This window comes from Vicugna pacos, chromosome 15 (assembly GCF_048564905.1).
Source record: "Vicugna pacos chromosome 15, VicPac4, whole genome shotgun sequence".
NCBI lineage: Eukaryota > Metazoa > Chordata > Mammalia > Artiodactyla > Camelidae > Vicugna > Vicugna pacos.
Window position 1 is genome coordinate 51,803,319 of NC_133001.1, and position 17,950 is coordinate 51,821,268.

General features: G+C 44.4%; 1 long non-coding RNA gene across 1 annotated transcript; it reads right to left on the minus strand.

Moving 5' to 3' along the window:
* Positions 1–297: 297 nt before the first annotated feature.
* LOC140685920 (uncharacterized) lies at positions 298–14,874 on the minus strand. The gene is made up of 3 exons (XR_012059384.1): positions 14,789–14,874; positions 8,110–8,182; positions 298–463 (listed from the first exon to the last, which is right to left on the minus strand). It is a non-coding gene; the product is annotated as an uncharacterized lncRNA (long non-coding RNA).
* Between the last annotated feature and the right edge of the window lie 3,076 nt (positions 14,875–17,950).

A 17,950-nucleotide genomic window follows, 5' to 3' on the forward strand; every position in this document is an offset into this window, starting at 1 on the left:
ACGGAGTGATGGGGCCATTCCATATAGGTGGGGACTCGGAAAGCATTTCACAGTAACAGCGACTTTAAAGATGAATATAATTTTGTCATGTGGAAAAATGGGGAAATTCCATTCCCCAAAGAGGAAAATGCATGAACCAAAAGACAGGACATGTTGCAGCCCACAAAGTGCCTTTGGGCACATTCTGAAATTTTAAATAATCACAATCCACAGTTATGAGCATATGTTACAAGTTAAAATAAGATGAAATTAGATGATTTTATTAATTATCGACAAAGTAGGAGCTGGTGGCTTCATTTTGTCACGGCAGATCTCGAGATAAAGAGCTGAGTTCTAGGGCATGTGAATCTTTTTAGTTGAGAAATTTCTAGAATAATACCTCTCTGATATGCGGAAAAGAGCGAGGGATAGTGTCAAGAGGCCCCTTTGGAGAAGTGCTCATGAGATGGTCCTTGTGAGAACTCTGTATATTGAAAAGCAGAATACAAACATGAGTAATTATTATCAATGCATAGTTATAATATGCTTTGTGAGGTCACAGTAGTTTCCTGATCTGCATGACCCAGTGCACCAGACTCTTGAGTTTGAAAACTGATCTTTGTAAAAATTCTTTTGGGAACATACATTTCATGATGCCACTGCAAAGTGGGAGTCACTAGAGAAATTCTCTTGCCCTTTTATGATTCTAACCCTTGTCTTTCCAGTGTAAACCTTCAGTCTCTGAGCAGGCAGCTTTCAGTCAGGTGCTAGAAAATTCTAGATCAAAAATAATTCATTTTAAGATGAGAGCAGCTGAAACTCTCTTGCAGGATGTATTTATTTGGATTGTAGAAGTATCACTCATGAATCAAAACAAGCCTTTCTTTGGAGAAATGATTGTGCGTGAGGGGAGGTGGGAATACTTTGAGAAAAAAATTTCCTCAATTTCTCTGAACTACGTACAGAAAAATGAAGCGAGGACTTCGGCGCCTTTCCCTAAAAGGTCCCAGCACTGCTGGAGTTATTCAGTCTTTATAAAAGAAATGAAAACTGAAGTCCACAGAAGGTCATTTTTCTGGGCAAAAGGAAACCTCTGGGACTGGCTTTTTCAGATAACTAGGGTACGTTATTATAAATGAAATAACAAGGAACCCGAGGGAACACTGCTGGAGTGTGTCAGCTCCCCTGGGAATAGCATTTCGGCTTTGCCTGAAATTCGCTCAGTTTTCAGTGTCAGTGTCTGATAAATTAACGCTCGCTGGGAAGCCTTTGCATATATCTAGAGAGGAGACTTAGCAGGCAGGCCTGTGCTTCCGTAGATTCAGCTTTGAGGCATTTGTAGTAAAAAGAATATAAAACAACTTCTTCCTGGCGATTTTTTCCGAAGAAGAATTTCAAATGAACACCAAGTAGTCCATTACACATTCCTGAATATATTTTGGGAGATGTTAAAAATCCCTCACATCTTTTCAGTGGCAGTAGTCTGCATTTAGTGTTTGTCTGAAAGTTCCAAAGAAGTCCCCTGGAAAAACTGTATTTGATTGTGTTGTTCTTGGATTGATTTTAGTGTGTATCATTCAAAATCTCTTTCCCCTTAAATTTCAAAATTGTTCCACCCTCTGCATTTGCATGCAGAATTTTGGGACCATGAGAAGGGAGAAGCGCCATGCCCATGGCAGATGCGTTCTGGGTGAGGTTTTTTAGAGAGAGCTGTCTGAACATGGCATGTCAACATGATTGCATATGCAAGGAACAGATCCAGGCAAGGGAGATAAAGTGGAATAAAGAGGAACATCTCTCTCCCAACACCCACCTCCTTAAATGACTACAAAACTTCGCGGCCTCCAGTCTTCTTTTCCTCCAAACTAGTCTTCACACAGTGGCAGGAAAGACTTTTCCAAACAAATGTACATCTGATTAGGCTCTGATGCCTTCCCGTGGGTCCCCTTCCTCAGTGCCAGTGGACCATAGGGCATCAGGGCACCTACCTCCTCCCTAAGCTTCATTTCCTCTCAATCCTCAGAATGCATGCCTTGCTGGGGGTGGGGGTGGGGGTGGGGGGAGTAGGTCATTTGCAGCTTTCTAAACCTCCTCATCTCTTCCATAACATGAGCCTTGGCCTTTGCTGTCTCCTCTGTACCAGAATGTCTTTCTTGCCCTGTTCAGATAAACCTCTCCCTTTTCTTTCGGGTTCTGGTGTAAGGTTTCCCACTGCAGAGTAAGGACTGTGTTTGTCTGGCTCACTGTGGGGCTGCTGAGGGCGGGACTAACACCTGCTCTCGAGCAAACACTAGAGGAATACGTGTTGGATGAAGTGTCGCCTCCTCTGGTAGCCTCGCCAGCCGCTGTTATACCTCTTTGCTTCCAGGGTGCTTTGTACAAACTCCGTTAGCACTTACTGCCCACTACTGCCGTGATCTGTTCATAGCTCTCCTCCCCACAGACTACGGGCTTCTAAAAGTGAGGGACCAGTGATATGGATCTGTGTCCAGTGCCCAGCAGAGACCTTGGGCCAGGATGGTCTTCCAGTGATGAATGAATGAGTGAGTAAATGAACTAACACTTTTCACTCAAGATGAGCAGTAGGTTAAATAGTAAAGTCAGTTATAATGGGTATTTTTCCACGTCCTTTGAGTAACCAGCTCTTTTGCCAACCATTATTTGAAAAGAACTTGCTATCTCCCCAACAGGGTTTGCTCTTCACTCTGGACTTTTCCTGATCCCTCCATTTTACCTTCATCAACACAGAAATGATCTCAGATCTAGTCTTACTGCCTTATTTTATGGATGGGAAAACCAGTGTCCAGCAAAGGCAAGTGATCTAGTCAGTTGCACCCAGGTGAAAGGTAGGACCCCGAGCCCTCCTTCCTTGCAGCCCAACACTTCCTTGCAGTCTTTGCTTTCCAGTAACCAAGGTACTGCCAGGGCTCAGACTCCCCAGACAGGTAAAATACCCGGAGCTGCCTTTAGTTTCATATGCTCCTTCTCCAAGGTAGCGTCTTCATTATAAGAAGGACCTTCAACTTTTTAACACACCTGGTGCCTACCTGGGTTCCTAGCATAGAGCAGATGGTCAATATATGTTCTCTGAATCTGAATAATGGCAGGCTAGAAGGTTGAGTTTTAAAAAAAATGTGTGGGGGCAGATTTTGGTGAGGAAGCAACCACATTTGTCATTAAAGCAAAGATGAGTTATGACAAATGTATAACAGCAATTATATTTCATAGTTGTGTGTGTGAACTTTCCCTGGATCCCAGCCAAGTGTGATTGGGAAGGATGAATTATTTTTTTAAAAATTTATTTATTTTCTTTTATCTTTTACGGGGGAGGTCATTAGGTCCATTTATTTATTTATTGTTAGTTTTCTTTTTAATGGAGGTCCTAGGGGATTGAACCGAGGACCTGTGTGTGCTAAGCATGTGCTCTACCACTTGAGGATGAATTCAGAAGCTTACAAATCCCACACAAATTCACACGCTCACAAATCCCACACACATTCACACGCTCACACTCACAACACATCATAGCGAAGATGATCCCTTAAGGTCAGGCTTCCTCTACCCTAAGTCTGAACTTGACAGGAACCTCATGCTTCAGAAGCAACTTCATCCTCCTAGTTGTTTGGAAATGATAACACACCTGCTAGGCTCACAGGTGAGTGAGAGAAACATTATGTCCACTTGCTGAGACAGTAAAGAGGCAAAATTCAAACATTCCTTTTGATTACTTAGTTTATTAACTAAGATTCCACAAGCTTTGGGAGACAGGACTAAAACCATCCTCTCTTGGAGAGAAGATTGTGGTTTTAAGGACGTTGCAAAGATCTCTACCCTGAGCTCCAGCCCTGTGCACACACCTGTTCACCATTCATCTCCACTGGAATGAGCCACGAGAACATTCCATTCCACGTGCACACAGTTAACCTCAGATCTTTCTGTTCAAAGCTGCTCCAGATTCTGTACTAATTATTCTGGAAAGTGGTGCAGCCATCTACCCAGTTTCCGCCTGCACTCTCCTTCCTCCTTCTAAATGTTTCTGAGATTTTGGCAATAATTCCTTTTCTTGCTGCCCCTGTACCATCCCTATTCCTCCTGCCCCAATTCAGGCGAACTTCTCAGTCAAACTCTGCCCCTTGACATCTCTCCCATCCAAACCTTTGCTCTATCCTTACTGGAAGGAAGCGTCCATGGTAGTGGAGGAGGCGTCCCTCCCGGCCCATAGCTTTGGTCTTGACTCTAATTCTGCCTCCCACTGAGGCCACGGTGAGCTCTCTAAAATCCCATTCTTATCATGCCCATGGACCCTGTCAGAAGCTCTTCAGGGGCATCTCATTGTCCTCAGGGTCCTGTGCAGGCTTGTTAATATTGCCCTGGAGGCCCACAAGGATGGGGGTGTACCCTCTTGGTGACATCAGGCTCTTTGCATCTGCCTTTAAGGTCTAGTCACTGAGACGGCCCTCTTTGCCTTTTTATAATCCCTTTTGGCTTGCATTACTTTCCCTGAACACCTACCTAATTAGTTTTTTTTAAAGGTTTGACTCAAACCAGGGGTCTCTTCCTCTCTGAACTCTTCTCTGACATCCCCCCTTCTTTGTGTCCCGACCCTACCAGGTTGGACTGAGATCATGCACAGAGGATTGCACTGATCTCTTTGCATCTTCTTTCTCCAGGGCAAGAACCTTGTTCACATCCTCATGTCCATGCTTCACACGGTGCCTGGCACTGGGTAGGCGCTCAGTCATTTCTTACTGAATGAATAAAGCACAAGGAACTGGCATGGGGGCGGCTGTAATGCTGGTAAGAGAATCCCAGGGTGGAGTGAGGTTGGCAAGCTCAGGCCTGCCTTCCGGAGGGCAGCCTGTACCCCTGCACTCCATGGCCCATTCTCCAAGGCTGAGCATTGGAAGTGAGAACTAGATTACAAGGAGTGTGGTACTTTCTCCCTTCCCAGAAGGAAAAGGCTGGAACCTGGGTGCAGCAAGCTGTAAAACAGGGTCACATTTGGAGACCTGGGCTGTGCTTGGCCCACACATCTGAAAGGTTTGGAAGCCGCTGTGTCTGATGGGTCATAAGGTGGGGCCGGGTTGGAGGTGGGAGGAAGAATTTGAGTGCCTTCACTTGGAGCATGAACTTTCAAGTTTATTCCACGCCCCACCTCTTCTGCTTATGAAGCTGCTGTCTCCCCGGGTAATATGCATTCTTGACTGAGGGCTACTTTTTTTTTTAACATCTTTTTTATTGAGTTAAAGTCATTTTACAATGTTGTGTCAAGTTCCAGTGTAGAGCACAATTTTTCAGTCATACATGAACATATATATATTCATTGTCACTTTTTTTTTGCTGTGAGCTACCACAAGATCTTGTATATATTTCCCTGTGTTATACAGTCCCTACTTCAAAAAGACACCTGCACCCCAATGTTCATAGCAACACTATTTACAATAGCCAAGACATGGAAACAGCCTAAATGTCCATCAATGGATGACTGGATAAGGAAGATGTGGTATACTTATACAATGGAATACTATTCAGCTGTAAAAACTGACAACATAACGGCATTTGCAGCATCATGGATGTTCCTGGAGAAAGTCATTCTAAGTGAAGTAAGCCAGAAAGAGAAAGAAAAATACCATACGAGATCGCTCATATGTGGAATCTTAAAAAAAAAAAAAGGGAACATAAATACAAAACAGAAACAGACTCATAGACATAGAATACAAACTTGTGGTTGCCAAGGGGGCAGGGGGTGGGAAGGGACAGACTGGGGTTTCAAAATGTAGAATAGATAGACAAGATTATGCTGTATAGCACAGGGAAATATGTACAAGATCTTGAGGACTACTTTTAATAATACAGTGCTTTTGTGTGAAATAGCATAGATAATTGCAGAAGGGAATTCCTTATCCAGGGTAGCCACAGTGCTGCTTCAGGGCATGTGACCAAGAGAGTGGAACAACATCTGGTCCCCACTGTCCTCACTACCTACACACATGTGACAGCCCAGTTTTGACTCATTGTGGCAGGCAGACTGTAAGATGGCCTTAATGATCTCTGCCTCCTGGTATTCACACCTTGTGTAACTCCCTCTCCTCGACTTCCTTCTAACTAATACAGTGTGATGGCAAAGGTGTTGGCATGGCACTTCTGTGATTAGGTTATAGGAGGTAGTAGCTTCTATTTGGCTTGTAGACTCTCTCTCTTCTGGCTTGGATGAAGCAATCTGCCATGTTGGTGAGGGGCCCACCTGGCAAGGAAATGAGGGTGGACACTGGCCAGCAGCCAACAAGAAATTAAGGCCCTCGGGCTAAAAACCCTCAAGGAACTTAATCCTACCAATGATCTTGTGAGCAAGGTTGGCAGCAGATTCTTCCCCAGTCAAGCCTTCAGATAAGACCTCAGCCGTGGCCAACACTGTGATTGCAGCCTCATGAGAGATCGCAGAGGAACCAACAAAGTTATGCCTGATTTCTGACCCATAGCAACTGTGAAATAACAAATGTGTGATTTTTTTTTTTTTTTGCTGGCAGTTTGAGGCTGTTTGTTATGTAGCCATAGATAAGTAATGTCTTCATTTGTGATTTTCTGACCATTTCTCTTTAGATCAATCCATGGAGCTTCTTGCCCTGGGTCCTACCAGCACTTGTTTCCAAAAGGAACATGAACAAGCACATGGGTTGTTTCTGGCTTGTGATACTATGCATGGGTGACAAAGAAGGAAGATGTGACAATCTGGCCCACCTTATGGACAGGGAGTTGCAAACAGGACTGGGAATAGAACCATAAACCTTGTGCATGTGATGCACTGTCTGCTTTTCTGGGACAACCGGGAAGAAAATAACCTCAGACTGTAAGACCGTAGTCTTGGCCATATCTGAAAACATGCGGCGTCTGCTAAGACGACAAGGAAGAGCCAATAAATCATCAAACAGGGCTTAGCAGCTAACTGTCACACAGTGGTCCATCTGCTAGGCAAGACTGCTGTGCCACGTTAGAGTGGTTACAATGAGAAGAATAACTCTTTGAACTTGATAAATTCTTTCTTTCTTTCTTTCTTTCTATCTATCTATCTATCTATCTATTTTTTTTTCTGAAAGCAATCCAGGCATGACATTTAAGCCACACTACAAAACAGACTGTCAGCGGGATATAAATCCAAAGCAATATGCTTTATCTTGGTACAGACAAGTAGCTCTCTGATATTTTTTTAAGGGAAAAAAAATCAAGAAAACAACAAAATTTTCCTGTACAGCTGCAGTACACTTATTGAAATGCCTTTTAAAAAATGCACTGAGTGTTTCTGCCTTATAAGTGTTGAATCCTAAGTGGTATTTGTCCTCTACTTTGCTTCCATAAAATATTAGTGATAGAATGTGACTTAGAGACTCTCTGATTGAAACTTCTCATTTTATAGGTAAAGAACCAAGGTCAGGGGGTTGGGAGAGCTTTTCTCCATCATAAACTAGGATAATACAGACAGGGGACAAGTAGCAAGCCAGGCACACCAGCTGGCATTTTGATTTCATCCTTGTGACAACCGAAGAGGTATTATCATGCTCTCCATCTTACAGATGAGAAAGAGCAAATCTCAGGGACGTTAAGTCACTGGTGCTGTGACACACCGCTCATAAGAGGGGAGCAGAGCCTGGACTCAAATGCAACTCTTCCTGATCCCAGGGCCTCAGCTTTTAAACATTTCTAAAAGCCATAGTACCTCTGGGCGCAGAGTTCCTAACGTTTGTTCAATACTCCTTCCAAAAGCCCCAGCTGATATAAAGTTAATATTTTTTTTCCACCAGAAACCTTTGGTAATAAGCCAGTTGTCTAGAAATACAGGAAAGAAGGAGACGAAGTTCATTGCCTGTACCTGGTTTGTCTCCTGTACTGCCCCTCCAGGGCCAGCCTCGTCATCCACTGCAAACTACGGCTCTCACCTTAACTTTCCAATTTGCATGTTAGCTTTTGCTGCATTAAAAAAAAATCCACAACTTAGTGGCTTAAAAAAATGCATTGACTAAGGAATGTGTAAAGGGAAGGAGTCTCATCAGGACGAGACCTACAGACTTTCCATAATCGAGCTTTTCAACTCAGTGCGCCCAGGTGAACACGTGGTGATCTCTTTAAAACACGTACCTTCCTCACTGGTCCCCTTTCCTCTGCCTGATGTGCTTCCCTCCACCATCCACACAGCTGCCAGGCTGTCTTTCTAAAAGACAAAAATGAACACATTACTTCTTTGCATGAAGTCCATTAATGGCTTCCCGTAGGTCTCAGGGTAGATAGAAAACCCTTTGGTTGAGCTCCCATAGCTTTTCCTGTTCCGGTCTTGGTTTTGTCTCTGGCCTCATCTCCTGGCACTCCACAACCTTCCCGCTTTACCTGGGCTTTCTCTCCTGGCCTTTGGGCTTCTTCAGTTTCAGGCATGAGCTCCTCCTTGTGGTCAAGGCCCTTTCCTTCTCTGCCTGACTCCTACTAGTCCATGATGACTCATAGCTTGGCATACTCCTCCAGGAAGCCTTCCTTGATCATCAGTGGTTAAGGACATCCATCTCTGAATGTTAACTGCGCCGCATGCTTACCTCTACCACAGCATATGCCTATATTCTACTATCTCTTTATTTGTCTGTCTTTCCCGTTTATCAACTCAAATGCTGATGTTAGCCTCTGGAATACAGAAGACATTCAATAATTATTTGTGACTGAATGAATGAATGAATGAATGAAAGTTAAATAACTAACAGTGCCAATGGGTAGTTTGTTTTCTTTCTCATGACTGAGATACAGCCTCTTATAAATGGATTTTATAAAAGGTTTAATGTTCTTTTTTTTTTTTATCAAGTTATTCCCCTCCCATCATTTCATGTTCATCTTAGCCTGATTTCAGAAGAAACTGTTTAGCACAATTCAATTTTAAGAACATAAATTCAGAGGGGCAGGAAATGAGAAATTGCTCTTTGAAATGCTCTTGGGAAATTTCAGTCTATGCCTTGTGTTGTTGAAAATAAAATAGCTCCAGACCAGGATACAGAAGAGGAGGTAAAATGAAACCTTGGTCTATAACATTATTTCAGATAAAAATCCCTCTGGACCAAATGAACACCATAGGACCGCTAAATTGACTTGCTAAAGGGATTTCTTTTTTAAAAAGTAAATACATGGTGAGAAATTTCATAAGCTACCTAGAGAAACTAGGGCTGGCAGAGGATGAACTCCTGGGTTCTGCAGTGACTAAGCACATGAAGGAAAAGATCTAAACTAGAAAAGCAAGAAGAGGGTTGTCAGGCACATCTGGGCCCAACCTTTCTCTGCTTTCTGAGCCACTGGGTCATTTGACATGATGACGACTTGATGGGGTATTTTCTTTCTGAGTGTGTTCTGTTTTGTGTATGTGGAATGCAGATTTTCCTGATTGGAAGAGTTAGTCATTTTGAGGTGAGATGATGTATTAAGAGTTAGGGTTAGCCGTTCCTATGATTAATTCCATTTTCTAATATAGTTTGAAGAAAGAAGAGATTTGAGTTAATTCTGGTTAAAATGGTTTGCTAAATAGCATTTACTCTGGACAGGGCCCTTTCTAAGGACTTTGCAAATTATTTACTCATTTAATTTGCATGACAACCCTAGGCACTGGGGTACCATCATTGTCCCTATTTTACAGATGGAGAAGTTGAGATTCAGAAAAGCGAAGTTTCTTGTCCAGGACCACACAGCTAGGAAGCCGCAGAGCCAGGCTTTGAGCCAAATGGTCTGGCTGTAGGACCTGGGTGCTTAACCACTACCACTAGGGAAGGAAACTTCATTAAATTCTTACTCAGTGTTAGCTATTGGAGTTTAAATCATTTCCTTTAATCTTGACAACAAATAAGGGATACCTTACTCTTCTTTTATCAAAGAAATCAGGGGCCGGAGATCATAAGGGAGAGTTGTCAGTGGCAGACCTGGGCTGTGATCCCCGGCGTACCTCATTCTAAAACCCACGTGCTATCCTGTACCACCTCTGTGTACCTCCCTCAGGAAGAGCCCCTTCCTTTCAGCCCATTGGTATAAGCAGTAATACTGTTTCAGATTTGTCTGGAATAAATCCCCCCCAACCAAGTCAATCCTCATGGATTTCTGAGGCAGAAGGGAGCAATGTTGCTCCCTGCCATATAAGTGAGAAAACCCTTGAGTGAAAAGGGGAAGTGACTTGTTCAAGGTCAAACAGGCTGGAGATAAAAAAAAAACAAGTGCACATTTTCTGACTTTAAGACCAGTGCGATTTCTACTTTTTCACAGCTCCTTCAGAGTTGTTGAGTGACAGCTCAGTTGAGTGATCTTGAAAAGCTGGTAGATTGTTTGAAAATTTGCTTTCGACAACATCTTGAGAGCTGAATTTGAGGAGGAAGGTTCAGAAAGGTAACTTTGAGTTTCTTTGTTCAAAGGCAGGAACACAGAGACAAGTTTTCAAACCCTCAAGTGATTGACTTGGGGAGGAGAAGTTAATTTTGCTGAACTTTTCCACAGTTGTAATCCAGCCAAGTCATCCTGGGTAAAACATTCTCTTCACACTCTTCTCACCCTGCTTCATGCTGTGTGAGTAAAAGAGGAAGGAGTAGTGGAATTCTTATCTTCTGATTCTTCACTGTGCCCAAGACAATTTTGAAGGCTCTTATAATTTTGAAAGCCTGTCTTCTCGAAGGGCAATAAACAGTTAGCCCCACTGAAGACAAATCCAATTAAATTGGCACGAGAGCGTAAATTAAAAAGTTGGGGGGTGGTAAGCTCAGATGTTAAATCCTTGGGCAGAGATCCTAGCCACAATAAATCAGGTCTTGGCTTCATTTTAACATCCAAATCATCTACTCCAAATGTCAACCTCAAATCTGCCCAACCATGAAGCTCAAAATCAAATTAAACTTGGTGCTTTTGTTCTGCTACATGGGCCAATTTCTCTCTCTCTCTCTCTCCCCTCTGTATTGTCTCTCAAGTTTCCCTTCTCTCCTGGGCTCAGAGTCAAAACCCAAGCTGGGACCTGCTGAGGGATCTTGGTTCTGAGATAGCAAAACAGGTTTAGACGGAAGGAAAAACACTCTAGTCGCACAATAGGATGGACCTGTGTTCTGGATTCAGAGGCAAGAAGGAAGCTGAGTGTAGTGCAAGCTACTCATTATGGAAGAATTTGAGGCTCAGAATGGAAAAAAAGCAGCAGTTAAGGGGACAAAAGCACAGGGGAGCTGGATTTGAATTATGGCCCCTCCTTACCCAGGGGAATAATTGAGTAATGGGTCCTCTTAGGACCTTAGTTTTCACACCTTATAAGATGGAAATAAAAACAACAGATTTAAAGGAGATAGAATTTTATATCTATATATCTATCTATATATATATATATACATACACACACATATATATATATATATATATATATTTTTTTTTTTTTTTACTGTGCAAGGTCAGATAGAGAGATTGTGAGTCTTGGAGCCAGAACTCCGAGCTACTGGCTCTCCAGCCACTGCCCACTTTTCCAGGCGACCCTTTAAAGCAGTCCTGTTCATTCTTTGCTGCTTTTTGCCTTTGCAGCAGTCTTTTTTATCAAGCCATTTTCTCTCTTGGAGAACAGCTAAGCACATAAAGTTTTTCTGTTCTTTTTATGAACCTCAGGTGAAACCCAAGTTCTCATATGCAAATGAAGGCAGAACTCTTTCCCCTAAACTGATTGCCTGTGGAGATGGTGGTCTCCAGAGAAACCAGACCTGAGAAACCCTCCCAGCACAATTTTCAGGCAAATGCACCTGTTTTTAATTAGCGTGAACAAAAACAATCCTGCCAGCAACAAGCAAAGCTGGATAGCATCAGTTTTGGGAGGCGTTAACCCTTCAGCGCATCTCACTCCGAAAGGCTGGGAAGAAGCAAGCTCGGGGGGCCACCTCCAACCACCCTCCCTCCCAGCACCTCCGCCTTCCTCTGTGGGCAACCTCACCACCAGCCTCCCACTGAAAAAGTGGAAACTTCCTTTGTTCCCTCCAACTTAAGCCCCTCCCTGGAACTTTGTTTTATCAGCACCATATCCTGGTCTGGTGCATCCTCTACAAAGCTCCCTTTGGACCATTATCTCGTTTCTTCTTGCAACTACACGGAAGAAGATAGAATTACCTGGTTTCTTACAGCCAAGGACACCGAGCTCACAAAGGTCACGGGATTCTGGTTGTGCAGAGAGCCAGGAGTTGAGCTCAGGGATGAATTCTGATCCAAAGTCCAGTCCTGGCCCACAGTCCTGCTCTCAGCCTCTGGTGCCACCTCCAATTTTTTCAGCAGGGGTCAGTGGCTGATCTGCATTAAAATAACCTGGTTTTGTTCCAGTGCAGGTGGAAGGACAATTTTTTGAGGAGCATTCCCTTAGGCTCAGTGGTTCTCAGTTCTAGCTGTGCCTTAGAATCTTGGGGAACTTATAAAAACAGATGGGTCAGATCCCATCTGAGACCAATTATGTAGGAGTGTCTGGGAGTAGGCTCTGGTACTTTCTAGCATGCCCCAGGTGGTCCTAATGCATAGTCAGGGTTCAGGTGAACTCTGATGACCCTTCCAACTCTGCAACACTGAGGTTTTGCAGGTGGGGAGGGGCCCTGGCCCTAGGATGTTGGAGGAACAGAGGCCTGGGGCTAATTTCTCTTCAGAGCAGTTGGCAGCCTTGTATAAATATTATTCCCCTTTACACTCCGCGGTGGCATGGTGCCCTGGTCCCTTAGTTTGTGTTCATCTAATCGATCTGTAGGGAAATTAAGCAGGATTCGTATTGTCACATGTTCTCTTTCTTTTTGATAAGACTTATGATATTCTATATGAAAAAGGTAAATTAGGGGTTGGGGATTAACGGACACATGTTACTATATCCAAAATAGAGAAACAAGGATCTACTGAATAGCACAGGGAACTATATTCAACTTCTTATAATAACATATAATGGAAAAGAATCTGAAAAGAAAAAAAGTATATGTATGTATATGTATAACTGACTCACTTTGCTGTACACCTGAAACTAACATTGTAAATCAACTACATGGCAATAATTTTTTTTTTTCAAAGAAGAAGGAACTGCAGGGCAAAGCTGTTAGGGTGTCTGCCTCCTTTTAAGGCCATGAAACTTTTGTGAAGACAATGGAAGTTAAGCAAACCCTCTCCAGAAAAAGGATGTGCAAGGATACTACAGGCCAGTGGTTCTTAAACTTTAACAAGCAGGCGTCGGAATCACCTGGAGGGTCAGGAAAACGCAGGCCCCACCCCCAGGCTTTCTGCTTCCAAAAGTCTAGAGAGGGACCAGACGTTCTGCATTTCTAACAAGCTCTCTGGTGGGGCTGGAGCTGCTGATTTGGGGAGGACACTCTGAGAACCGATGCCCTCAGACAAAAGCCTCTTTTCTAGTCTGACTCTCCGATATTGCAGGTGCCCGAGTTTCGGCATAGAGAGGTCGTCCAGCAAGCTCACGGCACAGCAGGTAACGTCCGGTTCCGTCCATTTCAGGGCAACCAATTCCATCCCCCTGACGTAAGCAAAGGGTCTAAGACAAGGTCCCTGCCACTGACTTAAAGATCCGTGGCTAATGGTAATGAAAGTCTAAATGTGATCATTGTCAAAGGACATTATCAGTGTCAGGGAAACATCTTCATAATTTGGGGGCTCGGGTGGAAGGAGGCACTCAGGGACGGTTTGGGGGAGGGGGCTGCATTTGAGCTCCATCCAGAAGGAAGCTTGGAAGGTGGGAAAATGTTGCACTGTGTATGGGAAAAATCCTTTATTACTTTGTTCTGGCTTTGTGCTTTGTGAAAACATGTCTCGTTCATAAAGGCTGTGAAGTACTTTTGTGAGTTACTAGAGCTCCGATCTTCCAAATAGAAGGCGCCGTTCATTGGGGGACGGAGACCCCGCGTGCTCACTGGATGCCGAGGGAGCGAATGAATCCTGTCTACCCTACAGCAGCCAGGGCACTAGTGGGCCAAAGGCAGGAGTGAAGAGACACAGGAAGCAAATGCATCTGCTACTTGGATGGGATTTTAATTTCAGTAAATGGAAAGTGAAACTAGACATGGAAACCCACCTCCCAGGAGGTGTAAGGAGCAGCCTCTATTTTAGGGAGTCGAGCTGAAATCCCTGACAGCGGGTTTGAGGGGAGAGAGGACAGGAGGTGGAGTGGAAGTGGGGTGACTAGGCCAAGCTTCTGACATTTCCCTGTTCTCCTCAGTACTGAGTAATGGGAGTCCCGGGCGTGGTCATCTCGGATTTGGGAGAAGGAAATTGTATGTGTGTGTGTGTGCGTATGTGTGGTTTTTTTTTTTTTTTTCTGTATGTGTTGAGGTCCGATCCTGGCATCTCAACGTAAGAAAAACTGAGAAATAAGAGAGAAAGTGCCTGACCCTTGAGAGCCAGGACCCCAAGCTCCTTGCTCTGTTCTGCCCCAGATTCGCCTGTGACTTTGGACCGGCCGCACCACCTCCAGGGCTCCCGTCGCTGTGAGCTGGTATCTCAGGGCCTGGTCACTCCCCAGATCCACGATTCTCCAGGGCAGAGCAAGGAGGCTGGTGCAGGAGCGATGGAGAGTGACGGTGGGTCTCCAGGCACCGCGTTGCCTTTGAACTCAGGCGCACGCTGGGGGAGGGGGCGGGTTTCTGCACGTTCAGTGGCTGAGCCCGTGTGTTCACTCAGTCGGGAGGAGAACGGACTCGGGTGCCTATGAGATGTGAGCGCGAGTCCCAACGCTGCAAGTTATTTGATCTCACTTACCTTTTTTTCCTCACCTGTTGGAGAAAAATTATGTAAAACTGAGAAAATAAGCACCTACTGTGTAGAGGTGCTTGCAGGATTGGATGAAATAGACACGTCATGCACGGTGCCCGACCAAATGCCGGGTGTCCAGTTAGGGGTCACTACTGCGGCCACTCTGCTTAAAGCGCTGTGTTACTACTCCCGCTGCATCGACTCCTGGAACGTCCACTACGTTCTAGAAGGCAAGTTGGGGAGCATGAACAGAAGGAAGAGTTAGAAATAGTCCCTGCCCTCGGGAAGCTCACAGTCTGACAGCACTGCACACGCATGCGTGCCCCTCAGTGTATCCAGGCAACCTTGACAAAGGCTGGAAACAGAAAGGTCAAGGTGCCCTGGGAGTTTAGAGACAGAAGGTGCTTCTGACCGGGGCATCAGACAAGCTTCCTTGGGGATGTTGCCTTTAGGCCCGTTGGATGGACTTGAGTCACGAAAGCATTCCAGGGAGGGGAGTGCATTTCTGCTCACAGTCACCAGCTACTCCCACCCTCCCGAACACACCTGATTTATGTGTAATCTGCATTGCGTTCATTAGGGTGAGCCTCCCAGATTTTAATCTTCCCAGATTTCAAACATTTCAGCTGGGTCCCTTTTCCCACAGGGCATTCAATTCAAGTCACACAAAGGAGGCAGATAAATAGGTGGCTGGCATTGCACATTGTTTCTTTTCTGGGCCAGGCTATTTCGTGAGTTAATTATTGTCTGAGGATCCCGCAGAGAGCAAGGCAGGGACACAGGAGAGAGCGGGGTCCTTGGTCCAGATCTCCAGAAGCCCCTGGGTGAGACAGGTTGGTGCAGGGTGGCATGGGAGCAGCACGTGTCTTCCTGGTTACAGACTCTGCCTTGTTTGCCCAGGTTTCATGGTTACATCTCTGGGGGCTTTACCAGTCTATCTTTGGAAACTTCACTGAGTTCATCAGTCCACTGATCATTCAGTAGACATTTATGGAGTACCCACTAGAATCACACATTGAATAGGATGCAGTCCTGGTCTGCATAGGTCTGTCTCATGGTCTAGACTAAAAACAGACAAATACAAATAAGTATAAAACAAGGTGAACACCTGAGTCTGTTTCTGTTTTGCAAGCACATTCATTTGTGTTACCTTTTTAGATCCCACATATAAGTGCTATATGGTATTTGTCTTTCTGTCTGACTTACTTATCGTGATCATCTCTAGGTCCATCCATGTTCAACAAGGTTCTACTGTATAGCACAGGGAACTATATTCAATAGCTTCTAATAACCTATAATGGGAAAGAATCTGACTATATATGTGTGTATGACTGAATCACTATGCTATACACAAGAAACCAACATGACGTTGTAAATCAACTATACTTCAATTAAAAAAAGACAAAAAGTACACAAAAAACAAAGTGAAGGTAGAGATTGAGAAATGCCCACGTTTCTCTGAGTGTCCAGAAGGGGGAGCCTAACCCAGGCTAATGGGGCTGTGGATCCCGGGAGGCTCAGAGGAGGTCCCTGGAAGGTGACAACTTCCCCTGGATCTCCTCCTGTCATCACCCCCCTTGCTGCTTTAGTGGGCACCCTTGCACCAGGCTCCTGGGTTAGGCTCTACTGTGTCTAGCATCCCACCAGAAGTGACTGTCATCATGTGACAGTCATACCTCTTCTCTGAACCTTGATTTTTTCCGCCATAGGAGCTCCAGTCAATAGTGACTTCCAGTGTGGACCACCTTGACCTTGATTTCTTTGAAACCATTACTTTGGTCATTTTGCTCTTATGAAAACAGATGCATGATTTTTGTACTAATGTGGTATTTTTTCCTCCTCAAATTGTCTCTTTTCCATCATAATGAGAAGGGGACCCAGGGTGTGGTGATACTGACAGTGCACTTATAAGATACCTACTCCCTCTGTATTTTTTTATCTTCTGGATTTCAACTAAATGCCAATAACGTGTCCTCCTTCAAAGTGGTAAGAGTCACACGGGAGCAGCTTTTGCTGAAGTGGGAAAGGTTCATTTCTCACCTGAGGCTTATCTTCTGAACACATTAGGCTCTTATCAACATTTTGGGGAAATACTTTGCATATATTTCTCATTGGGCTTTTTTTTTTTAACCAATTTCTGACTTTTATTCTCCATGTATTTGCGTAAGACTCATTTCACAAGTCCAAAGGAAGTCTGGCTGTGGGATTTTGAGATTCTGTGACATATTCTGAATGTGCCTACCGCCCACAGGTGAAACTGTTTGTACTGTCATCAAAAAGGCTTGACCGTGAGTAGGAACAGGCTCATAAAATACCACGATTGGCCACCATCTTCTAGGACACCAGGGGTGTATTTAGAAGGTCTCGGTTTATTCCCCTACGCGTTTATCCATTCATGTTCCAATTCATCGAGAGCCTTCTTGACACACACTGTGTTTCACTGGAATTGATCTTTGTTGTTGGTACAAACTGTGGCTTTCCTGTCTTTCTTCTTTTTGCCCAGGTTTGATCACAGTGTCTTGACCGCGTGACTGCCTGTTCCTTTGGTTCTCTGACATAACAATTCCTACCTTATTTATTTATTTTCTCCAGGTTAGCCAATTAGCTGCAATAAGAATTTTGTTGAACCTCCTTCCCCTCAGATCTGGCTTTGAGATATGCTTGTTTGATTAATTACCTACCAATTCCAACCTGGATTCCGTTCTTATAAACTCCTGGTTCTGTTTTTCCTGTGGTCTTCCCCCTTCCTCAGTTTTCCAGCAGCCTCAGTTTTCTTGTGTTGGCGGTCATCATTTTAGTCCGGGAGTCAGGACTCACTGCTGGGTGAGGCAAAATTCTCAGGTTGACAGTTACGCCAGTAAACAAGGACATTTGCCGACGCTTGCATAAATACTATCCCACTAACGGGTCTATGGGTACGTAGTTTCCCTCTCTCCCCTCCCCTCCCCCTCCCTCTTACAGAAAATATTACATAGAAAACGTGACAAATGTGAGGGTTAGAAGAAAAAACAACATATTACCGCATCAATTGCACACTCCAAATCTACAGCGGGAAGAGAAAAACAGATTCAGAGAGATTGGGAAACAGCCCCGCAGTTGACAGTGTGAGTGACTAGAGCTTAGCGGTGCTCTCGCTGGGGAGAGGGAGTTCTCAGTACAGTCACCCCCACCCACCCCTCTGAAATTTCCCCCACATGCACTGCTGTTCCCGGCATCCTCTGTCCTT